The sequence below is a fragment of the Protopterus annectens genome, chromosome 9.part0, assembly GCF_019279795.1.
Source record: "Protopterus annectens isolate FY-2018-M chromosome 9.part0, PAN1.0, whole genome shotgun sequence".
Taxonomy (NCBI): domain Eukaryota; kingdom Metazoa; phylum Chordata; order Ceratodontiformes; family Protopteridae; genus Protopterus; species Protopterus annectens.
The window spans coordinates 1,324,851,517-1,324,867,870 of NC_056743.1; the positions used below are offsets into that span (position 1 = coordinate 1,324,851,517).

At 37.7% G+C, this 16,354-nt stretch overlaps 1 protein-coding gene across 1 annotated transcript in view; it reads left to right on the top strand.

Annotated features, from left to right (window-relative positions):
* SH2D6 (SH2 domain containing 6) overlaps positions 1-16,354 on the top strand; it is a 1,258,756-nt gene that overhangs the window by 429,797 nt on the left and 812,605 nt on the right. The gene's annotated exons all lie outside the window — the stretch shown is intronic.

Genomic DNA, 16,354 nt, shown 5'->3' on the forward strand with positions numbered 1-16,354 from the left:
TATACCAGAACAGTAAGTTTGCTGTTTTCCTTTGTTCATTGTGGAAGTAAAAAAATACAGGTTTGTGCAGGCAGGGGCTATGAGAAACTATTTGCTATGAGTCTGTACACTTCTAACGAATATTTGAATTTCATAGGTAAAACAGAAGGTGCCATCTCCTGGAACACTGCTACACTGACAGCCTTAATGATAACTCTCGTATAATGGGTCATGTTGCTTAAATACAAAAACTCACACATTAAACTGCAACATCGACTTGCAAGGCTGGTCGCCATCATGGTTTATACCCTTTGTTAAAAAAAAATACTTCAAAGGGCCACCTTCAGTAATGCATACTTCATTCCATGACTGAAGTTGAGCCCATGAAGCTTACACAAAAAAATGCTTTACACTAACTATCTGATAGATTATGGAGTATTGTAATATGCAAAGCTTTCTGTAGTTACACTTTCTATAGGAAAAGATCTTGAAATTCCTTGAATGTGACAGGATAGAAGAGCTGTCAAATATGAAATGTAAGTGTTCCATATACATTTTGTGAACAGATACGAATCTTATGATAGCAAGTGTTATGTGTAAACACAATCCCTGTGAGTCTACTAACCTTTACATAATGTATGGTGCCATACTACATTAAAAAGTGTACAACATTATTTTGTGACACCAGAGTTGCTAGCAGTTTCTCTTCAGTTATTTGTTCCACATAACTGCAAAATATATCTGGCTCTGAATGACTTTCTCTAATGCTTCATGCTGTATCTAGACATCCAAGAATTCAGCCCTATTGACTATACATTTCTAGTAAAGTTCTTTATGACCTTTCTCACCTTGCAGGAGTTTTGTAATTATTTTCACTATGATTCCAGTCTGGGATACAGAAATGAATGAATTTATCCTTATCCCTAACTCCCCATGCATCTGCCTGGTTAAACAGGTAAAGGAGACCTTGCAATGGGCCGTCCATGCTGGCTGTGCCTCACTTCCATAAGGAATATTGACATGCATGCAGCCCTAGCCTTCCCCTGAAGCGTGGGAAGTAGCTTCCCCAGTCTCCAGAAGGGACACAGCATTTACCTGTTTGCTTCCCAAACACTTGCAACCTTTCCCCTCAGGAGAGGTGAGTGGGACATAACCCTTTACTCCACCCCTCCTTGCCTGGGTTTTCCAGTGCTGGTTCTACTAATCAAACCCCAGTCTCCTGGGACACAGTCAGGGCTCCATCCTTCAGTGCCATGGAGCCAGACTTACTGCACAGGATGTTGATAATTCTAAAGGTGCTTACAAATACAAACTACAAACTTTGGGCTCCACCCAAGCCTATAATTCACCACCAATCACAACAAAGCTTGAGATGCAGCAGGGAAATATTCAATATAGTGAGGTTAGAAATGTAATGGCAGCTAATTTTATAGAAATATTTGCATATATTGTGGGGGTCTCCACAAAATAATTTTGTAATAATGACAGTGTTTTATATATGTCATCCTTGAATGCCCAGAATTAATGGTTTAAAAATACTATTGGTATAGTGATCTAACATTGATCAGGAAATGGAAAGGAAGTAGTATTTATTTATTTGTTTGTCTTTGTTGACTGGGAAAAGTCTGACTGGGTAAAATCCATTTTCAGCAGAGGCCCTGGAAGAAAAGCTCCATGTTTAAGTTACACATAAAGCACATTTACAATTGCAGGGTAAAACATGATCTTATTTACATGGTTTTTATATATTTCTTACATAAACACCTCATTTTAACACAAAAAACAAGAGAGAAAGTAACATAGATTGGCTAATTATTGAATAGAAAAATAAAATACAATAATAGTTAACGGATTTATAGCATGATGGCTACAGGGAAAAGATCAAACTGGGGTGTTTTTGAGGTTAGTCATAATTTACAGACAGACAAGTAATAATGTAGCTTAGAGAATGGCCTTATTGTATATCACTACCCTGATTGGAGAACGAGCGTTCCTCAGCAGGGTATTAATGTACAAGTAATGCCCACTGAGGAGAACAAGTCCGCCACTTCACGGCAGCTTATCAAACCACCATGGAGCTCGGACTGAGAAAACAAAATGGCCACCATTATTTTACGCTCACTAAACAGCGGTTTTACTGTTTAGCGAGTCTAAAATGTGAAAAAAAAGAATGCAACAAAAAAAAGGTATGTGTGTGTTTGTCTGTGAGTCACTGTATGCATGCGTGTCAGTGAAAGTGAGAGCGAGTGAGCCGTTATTTTACACTTGCTAAGCAGCTCTTTTGCTTTTTAGCGAGTGTAAAAGAAAAATGAAAAAATAAAGCCTGTGTGAGAGACTGTATGCGTGTATGAGAGTGTGAGAGAGAGGGAGCGATCATGAGTGTATGTGTGTTTCTGTCTGCATGTGTGAGTGAATGCATGCATGAAAGCAGAGACTGTGTGTGTGTGTGTGTGTGTGTGTGTGTGTGTGTGTGTGTGTGTGTGTGTGTGTGTGTGTGTGTGTGTGTTAGAGTGAGAGAGATCTACAGAGTGAGAGAGAAACTGACAGTGAATTGTGAGTTAATGCATGTATGTAAGCAGAGGAGACTGTGTTTGAGAGAGAATGAGACTGAATGCATGTATGAAAGCAGCTGGAGACTGTGAGAGACTGAGAAAGAAGATGAGACAGATTGTGTGTGAGTGAATGTGTGTATGAAAGCAGAGGAAACTGTGTGCATATGTATGTGTGTGAAAGCAGAATTGACTGTATGTGTGTATGGGAGAGAGAATGGGCTGTATGTAAAACTGTTGTGTTTCACTTGCTTATAATTATTTAAGCACTATATTATTTTGTATATATGTTTGATGTAAAATGCTTGCTCCAACACCATTAACATAAACTATAGCAAGTTTGAAACAGTAGACGGAGGAACTATTTTACATTAAAAATATATTAAAACAATAATATAGTACTTAAAAAATAAATAAACAAGTAAAACACAACTATTTTACAGACAGCCCATTCTCTAAGTGCAATAATGCCCTCCAGGTTGTGTGTTAATGTGTAATTAACGCCTTCTGCCTGTGGCGTCAGGCCTCATAACACCCTTGGGCTGGCTTTAATTACACATTAACACACATCCTGTCAGACATTACTGTTTGCTTAAAAATTGATGATGAAAGATATGAAAAGAGAAAGTCTGGAAATGAGCAGGACGTTAAATGGACAGAGGAGGAACTGTAGTTAGTGGTGGAGCATAAGAGAAAGGGGACGAGTAAGAGTTTAGGAAATAAGTGCAGGAGGAGTGAGAAAAGGTAAAAGATCGAGAAGCAAAGTGGCTATAAGATTGGGAGAAAAGTAATCTCAGTAAAGCTAGCCAGGCAAGCAGGAAGAACAGAGCCATCATGGGCATGGGTGCTGTTTAAGCAAAGTTTTGAAACTATTTTGGTTTTCTATATGTTTTAACTGTGCGTGGATTTCATTTCACAGTTTTGCCACATAATATGAGTTGACAGAGTCTCCAACAGTGTTGAATGTCTTACTGGTACATAGTAAGATTTTACTGCTAGAGTGAAGGTGTCTAGTAGGTGAATAGTACAGCAGAGTATTTTGTAATGATGGGCATTTGTCAGAACAGCACAATAGGCTGATGTAGCTTTATACCTATTAGGCTGGGATGGCAAGAGCATTTCCAAACATGAATTCATTGGACATAGTTCATGGATACCCTCTGATTTCATTTAATGTTTGAATATGGGACACCCGCTGTTCAAAATCTGCATACTGGTGCTGATATGATATGCCTGGCTCTACTCATGCAGGTAGAATATACTCTGTCACGGGGCATTTTACTTCTACAACAGTACAGTGAAGCTTGATGAAAGAAGGGTTAGCTGGATTGTGCCACAATGAACTGAGGTAATTCAGTGAGACAACAAGTATGAATTCCCCATCAACAGAGTCATCATTGGTGAAAGTAGTACTAAATTTCATGTATTATGTCTTTACCTTAAATGTGACTGGGGCAATTTATCAAAAAGTTTATCAGCACAACAGCATTCCCCTTGGAAATGGAGTCTGTTCTACTTTTGACGCGGTAGGAGTTATTGTCCTCCAAACCACTCCCTCTCTTAAATTAATGAATCTGCTGGTCCAAGCTTAACAAATAAAAATAGTATTAATTTAGTCAATATTGCTTTTTTACAAACTGTTCTATGAAATATGCAATCTTTTAATATCACTAATAAAACATGAAGTTTGTGTATCTTGATTGATGTTCTTGGAAAATTTACTTTGGAGAGTTTCTTTCAGTCAGTTTTCATTAACTTTCTTTAAAGTGACCAAGAATAAGGAAATTATTTTTATGCTGAACTGAAAACTGATGAAATCTTTGCAGGAACTCTTTGGCCTACTGCTTCATATTTCCGTTCACAGTCTTTTTTAGTTAACGGTTTGTTCCACAACTTCACTGCAGTGCACAAGGAGAACCTTTCTTGATGCTGTCAAATTATCTAGCATTGCAAGGGGGAAAATAGTGGGCATAATAATGAACTTACTAAGCTCGGCACTAATCCCTACATCACTCGATGGGTTGCCAACTGGCTTACTGACAGAACCCAGACTGTAAAAGTAGCTGACTACAAATCCAGCTCCAGACAAGTGACAAGTGGAGTACCTCAGGGTTCAGTCCTGGGACCGCTCTTGTTTGGCATCTACTTCTCTGAAGTACACACCAACACTAAGGGACTCTGGCTAACAAAGTTCGCAGATGACTGCAAACTGGGAGCCATTACTGAATCCTCAAATTATATGGATGTTCTACAAAAGGGCCTTACAAAAACAGATGCTTGGTGCCAGAGCCATGGGCTCAAGCTTAATGCCAAGAAATGTATAATTATCCTCTTTGGGAAAAACCATGTACCCATGAATTGCCACACAGGTGGCAGTACACTAAACACCAAAAGTGTGATGAGAGACTTAGGGACACAGGTGGACAGTGGTCTCACCTTTGATAACCACATCACCACAACAGTCAGGAAATCCTTCTATGTGGCACACCTCATCACTAAAGGCTTTTCATCCAGAAAAAAGGAGGCCATTGTCCCACTGTACTCATCCCTCATTAGACCCATTATAGAGTACAACACCCTGTTTGGTATGTACCTCACAAGACATCTGCAACAGCAGGAAAGGCCGCAGAAATACCTCACTAAAAGAATCACAGGCCTAAAGCAGATGCCCTATGTTGACCATCTAAAAAAACTCCAGCTATACTCTGTGGCATATTGTCTACTCAGAGGCGATCTCTGCTTAATATACAAGGCCATGTCAAACCTTGAGCTGTTGAACATACTCCACTTAAAAAAATCCCAATCCCTCAGAGCCACACGCTCCAAAGATCTAAACCTTGTCATTACAATGAACAAAATATGCTGGAGGGATAAGTTCCTGACCCAGAGACTCCCCATACTCTGGAATAGACTGCCCATACATGTCAAGCAGAGCGCCTCCTTGGCAGTCTTCAAAAAGAACCTTGATGATTGGATGGGCGATAGGAAATTCACCCCAGGGATGATGTCAGTCGCCCTGCTAGACAGGGGTCCAGGGAAGTAAATATTGTGAGAAGAAATATCCAGGGAATTGTTATGGCTAGGCTTGTATAGGCCCTAGGGCTGATAGCCTAGTACCAACCTATGAACCTATAAAAGAAAGCCATATGCAGAAAAGGGTTAAAAATCCAAAGCTGCACTCTATATTGTGACAATACTATTTATTTATTTATTTATGTATGTATGTATGTATGTATGTATGTGTTTGCTTGGTTATTCTATATACCTTTCCCGTCTGCATCTGCCAAACATCAGCCTCCGCTTAGGTTTTGAGCCCATTCGTTCATATATTACACAAACCACTTAGAGACCTCTAGTGGACCAAGAAATGACTTTAGAAGGCAGGGAAGAAGGGCAGTTGTGGTGTTTACTTGCTGCCATTTGTTTTTCCCATCAGCAGAATAAAAGGTAACAGCCTTTCTTTGAAAACTACATGGAGGCTCCCACTTTGACAGACATCAGTAATGTCATCATTAAACTCAAGGATTTGCCAATCTTCTTTACCTTCAGGTAAGCTCCACCCATTTTAATTCCTAGATTGCATTTCTTTCCTTTTCATTTGCTGTAATACCTTCCTAGGTTTTAGGATTACCAGCCCTCTCTTCCATTCCTCTCAACCTCTTAACGCAAGAATTCTAAACAAAGCTAAAAATATTGGAGTTTCAAAGGCCCCATGTCAGGGAAATATGTTAAATATTATTCTTACAAACTTATTCTAGTTGCTGCAATAACAGGATTTGCATTAGCATGCATTTTCTGAAGGATATGAAATCTGAAACGCAAATGCCTATCATTATTATTGACTTCAATCCTTAATGATTTGCTAGAAAAATCACACATTTCATGAGGAAAAGACCACAAATATGAGGCAAAAATCATTAGTTTTCATGAACTGATGCATATCAGTCTAGAACCTTACTTAACTGGAATCAGTACTTTGATGCCTTTTAACAAGCTTCTTTTGTATATGGATAGCTATTCCTTTCTAGCAGCTAATCATCACTTTAGGCTACGTCTTTACCACTAATCTGTGTACTTGTAACAATACTGAGACAGTTCTCATTTCCACCTCCACAGCAACACTCATCATAGGTGGCTGAGCAGTAACTTTTGCACTCTTGCTAAACTTAGCAGGCAACTCCAATACTTCAACAAAACAACCAAAGCCAGAAATGAGATAAGAGAAAACAATGGTCAGCACTGCACAAAGGTAATAGCAAATGATATCCACTACTCAGACCAAGAAGACATAGCCAGTCTACTAGCAGATAAATTTAACTCAAACTTCATCACCATCTCCCCTCAAAATTCCCAGATAACATAACGGCATGTACACCGCCCCCATATCTCCCATGAACAAGTCTCTAAGGCATTATCCAAGGCCAAGAATGCCACTTCTATGGGGCCAGATAACATACTAGGATGCCTACTGGCTAGCCTGAAACAGGACCTGTCAACACCCCCCCAACAGAGATTATTCACTATCATCATCCAAACAGGCTATGTGCCAGGTGAATGCAGGACAACAACAGTCATCCCCCTGCACAAGGCTACGGTGTCAACTGACCCAGGTAACTACAGACACATAAGTCTGATGAGCATCATCTGTAAGGCTATGGAAAGGATCATTATGGAATTAATAAACAAGGGCATGGGCTACCTACAAACTCTTGGCCCAAGTCAGTTCATTTTTTTCAAGGGTAAACTCTCCCTATTCAACCTGGGTAATTTCTTCAAGAAGGATACTGAAACAGTGGATATGGAAAAATCAGTACACACTGCATATCCAGCACTTGCCAAGGCATTCAACTTCATTCCACACTCAGGTGTTGTTAATAAATATTCCCATCTAAATGTCAATCACTGTGTAACTCAATGGATAGTAAATTGGCTTACGTACAGAACCCAGAAAATTAGGGTGGGTGGCTCAATCTCCTCCAAAAGATCTGTCACCAGCAGTGTACCACAGATGTCTTCCTTGGGCCACTCCTCTTTGGCATTTACTTATTCACATCAAAGCCAATGCTAAGGGTTTGTGGCTCACCATGATTACTGATGACTGTAAACTAGGTGCTGTTATTAACTCCGAGGGCACCAAAATCCTCCAAGAGGGCTTTTCCATACAAATAGCTATTCTCAAAACTGTGGTCTAAAACTAAATGCCAAAAGTGTGTAATAGTATCTTTCAGCAAGCAAGATGTCCTCTGAAACTCTCACATTAACACCCCCCCCCACCCGCCCAAAAAAATCGAACAAGCAGTTAGGGACCTAGGAACCTATGTAGACTAAGAACTGTCTTTTGATCATAATGTATCTACTATTATAAGACAGCCCTTTGTCATTGTGCAGCTTATTAGTAAGGGTAAGACATCCAGGTACAGAGATATGACCATTGTACTTTGCATTTATTTATTTATTTATCTATCTTTTTTTTCCTAAACAGCTGCTTTATTAACAAAAGAATCATTTAAACATTAAGTACAATCCACATGCATAGTGCATGACTCTCTTCTAGCGGTTGGTCTGTTCAGACACTAATATCTTTCAAACTGCCGCTATTAAGTTTATATACACGAGGCTCAACCCAGTACCATTTCGAGCATCACTTGTATTAAGTTGCACCACTATTTTTATTCAGTCTTTTCATAATCAATCTCCTTTTCCCATTTTCTACATGGGGTTGGGGTGTCATTCATGTCAACTATTGCCATCTCTCTCTATTCCCTGCCACACTCCTGCCTTCTTTAACACTCATGCCTGACTGTCGCAGGGCTTCTCTCACACAATCCATCCACCTCTTTGCTGGATACCTGTATTTCTTCTTGCCTTCTTTCTGTCCATCCCAAATCTTCTTCACTGGATTGTTTTCTGCTTTTCTGCACGTGCTGAACCACCATAATCTGTTCTCTTTAAAATGTTCCGTAATTGGAGCATATTAGGCTTCTGCTCTGATGTCCTCATTTCTTTTTCTGTCTCACAGTGTGCATCCTACCATTCATCTCAGGCACTTCATCTCCATCAGCTCTAACTTCCTCAACTGCACTGCCTTTACTGCTCAGGTTTCCATACCATACCATAGCACTGGTTTCACCACTGTTTTGTACACTTTACTGTTTAGCTTCTTTGGCAATGTCTTTTAACAGCCTCAAACTATTGCTTTTTCTTTTAAGCTTTTTTTTACATCAGTTCTAAAATCTCTTACTCTGAAGTTAAAGACTTTTCTCCCAAATTTTCCATTTTCATTTATGGAAAGAGTTGGTGCTATCTTTTAATACCCCCTTTCCCTTTCCTTTATTTCTTCCATTAGCTGCTTAGCCTTGCCAGTGTTTGATACATGTGCTGCTTTTCATGAACTCTTTATCACATGCTTAGCAACTGTACCACTCCATTTTTTTTAATTTTCCTGAATTATTTCCTTCAACTGAATTTTTTTGTATCTAACCAGTCCTCCAAAGTTATTTGAACTATTTCATCCCTCTCTACTGTTTTCTTTAAAATGGCTCACAACTACCTCTAATTTCTTATTTTTTTTCTTTTCTAACCAATTTATTTGTAATCTCCAAAGTTTAGGTGTATCAATCCTGCTACAGCTGCCCAATTCTGTTTTGGCTAATGTATAATCTGATATTGAGATGGGATGTGTCAGCATCCCATGCAATAGATATTTGTGTTGTCTGGTACTGTAAAAGCTGTCAAGATATAACTGTATCCCAAATTGCCTAGACTTTAATGTGCATCCTTTGTTACCAATCCAGCTCTCACCCACATCTATCAACCCATACACTTTAATTAAATTCTAAAGTATCTTTCCTTCCAGTTATATCCCAACTTGTCTAGGACCTTTATTCACATCTTCTGTTGAGGTCATTAAATTCCACTGTCCCCCCAATACACCAATTTCCTCAATAAATTATTTTGCTTCTGACAGTAGCTTTTTAATATCTCCTTAGTTAGTCTTTGGTGGCAAGTAGAAATATTCCAGTGCTATTCTCATTCCTCCCCAATATCATCTTACTAAAACATATCTCCCACCTCTCTTCAAATCTCTCTTCCTCAAGATTTATTAAAATTCACCTACTAGTTGTGAGAGTTGAAATATTCTGCTTTCAGTCAATTCTGCTTTCAGTATAACGAACAGATTAAAAATGGCTTTCAGTGGATTTTTCTGAAAATGTAAAATAAATATTCTGCTTTTCAGTGTAGTACAGACTGCACTTAGTTTGAACTTCTGGCAAAAACATATAGCTTGGCATTCATTGTTATTAGAAGTCAGAAGTAAAATATTTACCACAGATGTTCAGGACAAGGTGATCAGGCTTGACACGAAGATCAGTTGTGGAAGAATTTTCTGCTGTCAGTCACTAGATGCTGGTGAAGTTAGGTCCGACAATATGACCCACTCTCTGTATTTCACCAACTGCCTGAAGAAAAATTACCGTACTGTGCTGCAGTGTTTGTCCTCCAGTCAATGAACAAAGTTTTAGGAAAGAAGAGTTGAATCAAAAGAAGAACTGCGCAGGAATGTTGCACTGTGAGAGGCACCTCTGCAGGTCACCTCCCTGGTTGTTTTGACTGGTCTGGTCTTGCCACTGTAAAATTTAAATACTACACTAAAAGGTAGTCTGCACCACTACTCAATGAAAACAATAAGACGGTTCATCTGATACAACATTCTTTACTCTGCATATGAAGTAGATGTCTAGTATAACAATTAAAGATATACACAAATAACAAAGCCATACTTCAGCTTACAGCATCAGATCTGCAAGAATCAAAGTCTCTCATACAAAAGAAAAAGTCCCAATCTTTATGTCTTTTTTGCCTGCATCAGCAGTTTAGAGAATTTGCCAGAATAATAAGTCTTTCCTTTGAAGCTGGTTTGCTAACAGTTTTTTTTTATATCTCAAACATTCTGTTCCTGAAGAATAACTCCTCGGCCTTGCTCTTATCTTTCATGTCCTGTTGACAAGACACAGCTGCATACAAGAGTTCATCTTGACCTGCTTGTAGATAGAGAATTTCACAATAGTGCAGACCACCTTTTAGTGTAGTATTTAAATTTTGCACTAGTTAATATTATCACTCCCCTTTCCTGTGCCTTTTGCATTTGCAAAATATCTTGCTTCAAAACCTTTCTTGACTAATACCTCGTGTTCTTTTCTGTTTATTGTGTTTCTTGAAGTGCCCCCCTTTTATGTAATTCTGAACTTTTTAAATTTCTCTTTATCTATGAGTCTGTTAACATTTCAAATAGCTATTCACATGATATCTTACTTACGGTACTCCCTTTAGCTTCCATCCTGCTCTCTACTTTTTGAGTAATGGAAGTGGATCTTCATAGTCTGTTTTACATCACTGAGAGAACTATAGACCTCTCCATCTCTTTCCTCCATTCTCCCTTTAGCAGCTCAATTTTAAACCAAAACACATCCCTATAACAGGCAAATCACAAACTAAAGACATAGCTATCCTCTTCCTGTTATTGTAACGTGAGTGAGTGCTCTTAATAGATGCTGTGAATGTATGTTAGACATTGCCATTTCCCCAGCCCTGCTTGGCTCACCCTCATGTTTTACATATTTAATTTTAAATTTCCTTCTCTCTTTTCCTCATTGGTCATTGCTCTGCACTTTGTAAAATTTTCTAAGTACATGCTTTCTTTACTACTTTTACATGGAGTGACCACCTAGTTATTGCGAGACTCTCTTAATTTCCCTCTGTTTTTGCTCCCCAGTTCCACCTTTGCCATCTTTATACTGCATAATATTCAGAACATATTAATGTTCCAGCTCTATCATTCATGTAATATCTTTTTTAATGTATTTATCAGTATACCAGCACAAAACTAAATTAAATCTTCAAGTTTTCCATCTTAACTCATTCAAGCCTATAAGCGCCTTTCTTGTATTTTCCAGTTAACACCCATAGCTCCTTATGGTGTCCACACCTTTTTTGGGTCTAGCTTCTTTTACTAGATAATAATAGGCAGTATTATAAAAGGAAAGTAATAATTAACAAATGGCACTAAGATTATTAATGTAGGATGTCCCACAGTGGAGAAATTAATCACTTTTTGCCACTCATTATACATAGTTTCATAACTAAGATACCTACATGCTATTGATGGATATGGTGTGAAATAGTATGGAGGGAGACAGGAAATTTCATTGTCAATGTTCATTTATATCACATTATACCATGACCCCCCCATTAATATTCCAAAACGTGCACGCTGATTGGCCAGCATGCACGTTGTAAATCGACTTATACTAATGGAAAAAGGTCCGGTCTCCCGGACTTTTTCCAGTAGTATAAGTCTTTTTTAAAACACTGTCTCGCTATGTTAAAGGAGTTTAACATAGCGACACAGGTTTAAAAAAAGCAACAGAGATCTCCGTTGCTTTTTTTAAAGCTGTCTTGCTATGTTAAACTCCTTTAACATAGCGACACAGTGTGTAAAAAGCAATGGAGATTTTGCTTTCTCTGTTGCTTTTTTCAAAACTGTCTCACTATGTTAAATGGGTTTAACATAGCGAGACAGCTTTAAAATAAGCAACGGAGATCTCCGTTGCTTATTTTAAAGCTGTCTCGCTATGTTAAACCCATTTAACATAGTGAAACAGTAAAAAGCAATGGAGATCTTGCTTTCTCCCTTGCTTTTGCCCACAGCTCTGATGTACTGCGTAGGCATGTGCAGTACATCAGAACTTCCGCGGAATACCAGACAGCTGCGGAAGGGCAGCAAGGAGGCATTATACAATGTCATTATTTAAGAAAAGTAATTATTTTTTTTCTTAAATAATGTCATTGTATAATAGCAATAACCCACTTCTGGGTGTGGGTAATGCTGGATTTACAAACGGTTGACTTTGTTTTTTCGCCCTCGGGACCAAACCACGCCAACCGTGAGTAAATCCAGCATTACCCACACCCAGGCGTGGGTTATTGCTATAATATATGGGAGATACTGCAACTTTTTCTAGTTATTATGACAACAGACAATATGTCCATATGCATGTGATACTTCAACAAACAAATGACTTGCAAACTATTGTGTAGCATCAAATGAAACTTTAGGTATTGCTGAAGAAAACATTTGTTGTTATTTGCACTAAGCTGTACATCTTGAGAGATATTCAGTGTTATTTATATTGCTAATTATTACAATCAAGCATGTGTTTTCATATTTCTATAAATACTATAAATATCCTCAATAAACATGTATCCAGACAGGAATTTCCTGCTGTCTTGTCAAAGCTTATGTCTGGTTAACAAAATTGTTCTAACAATATATGTCTATGTTGTATAGTTTACAAGGCATGACAATTTGTTGATGAAAGTTTACCAAAAATATAACTCTGGAGTTGTCTGTATTATAATATATTATAGTATTTATGGAAATACTATGAATGTGCTGACTGTTATTGCTGCAAAGGATACGTCTTAATGATAACATTGCTATTTGTACAGTTTTAATAGCTTTATTGTTCACAAAGTACTTACATTTGTTTATTTTATGCCTTTAAGTTGACTTTTCAGAAAATGCTGTGGAATGAAGAGTGTGTGTAGGTTGCTAAAGGTGTGAGGTTCCACATGACATAGATGCTAATGAATCCCCTAAGAGTGTTTGTCATATTTGCTATAAAAATACCAGAATTTTAACATACCTGGTCATTATTAACGAGAGTGATAACCTTATAAATAAAAATTTAATATAGTCCATCCAGCTTTGTTCACAATTTCTAAAATGTTATATCCAAAAAAAATCACTGCCATATTTCTATCCCTCTACCCCTCCTCCCCGTGCTCAGTTTTTATACAGTCTTAGTTTAAAGATCTTGTTCACATTCCTCTTTTTCCTCCAGTAAACTAATCTATCACTGTCATGGCTTGCGAGGCACCCTTTTGGTATTCTTCTCTATTTATTGGTATTAGTCTTGCATCTTCTTATGACAGACCAGAAAGGGTTTAGTTGGCCATCTTTCTCTCTCTTTATCTCTTTGCCTGTATGCATGTTTTTTACTTCATCTCCTTCCTCAGTCAAACTTCACTAACTCGTAAGCTGAAATAAATTAACTGGATAAATTAACTTGAACTTCGTTTAATGCTGTGCATTCCTTGAAGAGGGGAATACATTTGTTTCTTTTCATTCTATTCCCTGCAGAGTAGTTTTGGTCAACAAATTATCTACCCCCTTCAACTTGCAAAACTTCCTTTTTTCCACAACTTGAACAGAAGCCTTTCTTTCAGTTGGTATATTTGAATTTTTATCATTATAGATGTAAGAAACATATTAGAGGTATGTTCCTGTACAAACATTCAATGTACATGATCAGTAATCTTTTTTTTCTTGAGACATCCTTGTCCATTTATTTAACTGTGCTACCATAAACCCTCTACAGTTTCCACCTTCAGCACCTTCTGGTTTATTTCAAAATCTCAAAGTCTCTTTTATCCCAAATCTTCCAGTGCTAATATTTTTTCTTTTACTACTTTTCGAATATTCTTTATTTCTGTTATTCTAGCAGTGTGCTCTCCATCAATACTGTCAGGCTCTTGTGACAGTACATTTTCCATAACTTCCAATTGTTTATCAATTTTTCTAAAATACCCAGAAATAGATTCATCTCATTGCACCTTTAAGCTGTTCTCTGTCTTTGTGTTTTTTTGCATTCTCACTCAAGGATTTTGATAGATGAGTTCCATTTCTCACTATGTGGTGCTTTTCCTCCTTTTATCTACCCTTGGTCATTAAGATAATTCAAGTAGAGGGAATCTTCAGTCTTTAATTTCTTCTCTCCTCTTTATAAAGAAGACATTTATCAGTATTAAACTTCACGCATGATGGAGGCCTAGGGGTTAGGCCTCATTAGTACTGCACCATACTGAAAGTTTATTGTGGACTATAATCTACTTATTAGACTGATCATTGAGTATAATGCCCCTTTTGGCATGCACCTGTCCAGACATTTGACATAACTTGAATGCCCATAGCATTTTGTCACCAATAAAATCAAGGTTCTAAATCATAAGAACTATAGTAATTATATTAAAGACGTGTCCCTATTTTCTGTTTCATAAAGGTTTGCTGAGGGGTGACCTCTGCCTTGCATATAACATCTTAACAGATCCTATCTTCTCAGACCTACTGCATATTCACAAGTCCATTGGTGGCATGAACCCTCACTCAAGAGATCATAATCTCTTCTGCAACACAAATAGAACATGTCTGAGGGTTAGATATTATTCACAGAGAATTTCACTTCTTTTGAATTGTCTTTCTGTCTGCATAAAACAAAATATTTATCTTACTGTATTCAGATGTAATTTGGATGAATGGATGGGAAGATGCAAATGTATCCCTGCATAAGTAGCCCTGGTCCTAACTGAAAGGGTTAACATGTAAATGTTTTGCTTGCCATGGGTTATTCATATTTAAATTACAAGCTTAAAAACTTCATGGGAATACATATCTAGGCTCCTAAAATTCCTTCATAGTCAATAGCCTAGTAAACAATTATTAAACTATGAAACTATGTGTCATCACTGAGTCTACCTGCAATGGCTGTATGGGCTTTCCAGTTACAGGTATTACAATCCATTGGTTTTACCATACTGCTTTGTGTCTTGGTATTTAATGACTTAGGAGCATCCTCCCAAAACATGGACCAGTTTTGCAACTGGTAGGCAGTCATCACTGATACTTTTTCAGTGGGCTGAAAATGGCTAACAGTGGATGGTGATGTGCACCCAATGTCTGTCTACATGCATACAAGTAATGTCGGAGCTTTCCAATATTCAGGCATAGTTGATGAATTTTGTCTCTACCTGACCTTTAGTCCATTCAGCTGTAATGAGGAATTCAAAATCAAATGCAGTGGGCCTCTGGCCACCTTGAAATTCATACAGTAGAACTGTGCGAAAGAGAGATGGTAAAGTGTCACATGTCAAATTTATGGGTAAAGATGGATCAAGGTAGTTAAGCATTCATTCCGTGTGATCTCATTTGCTTTATCTTCTTGAAGGGGTACTCATAAATCTTTATTCACTTCCATTGTGACCTACTTTGTAGTGATTTATTCAATGAATGTAATGCATTTGACTTTTCAAATAGATACTTACGTTAGTAATTTACTGGCCCTAAATATGACCGCAAATACAACACATTGGCACCATTTTATTTACCATAGACAGGCTTTTTCAAAGTACTGCACTGTAGTAGAGCCACTAAACAAGATTTTGGCAGATTGGGGACAAAGACTGAGGATGGGAATGACTGGATGATTAAAGTGTTAAATAGGATTGTTTGGTGCATCCAGACAATAAAACTGTAATGCAGTCTAGTAACTGTGAAATGCAGTATGCTGGCCACCAAAACAGCATTTTTCTTGCAGTATGTTAAAATAAGTTAATGTACTTCGGTAGTAGTGAGATATAATACCAAAAACTATACAAAAGCATGTGTCTAATGTGGTAGTGCAGAACAATTGGAGTAGATTCCTTGTAAATAACAGGCCTACCACTTGGGAAGGGGTTACTGAGGTATCTGTAGGGGAAGAGACTCAAGGTCTCTTGAAAAGGATGTTTTACATGAAAATAAATTTGCTACACTAACTACCTTGGATGGTGAACGAAGTGAAACTGATAGTTTTGGCAACAGCGGGACTGGGTAAAAAAAACAAAGAATTTAAAGGTAAATAGAAAGTTTTGGAAAAAGTAATGAAAATTCTAACACTAAATATTAATTGTAAGCTACAGCATGAAGATGGCGCATAATAGAAAGGTTA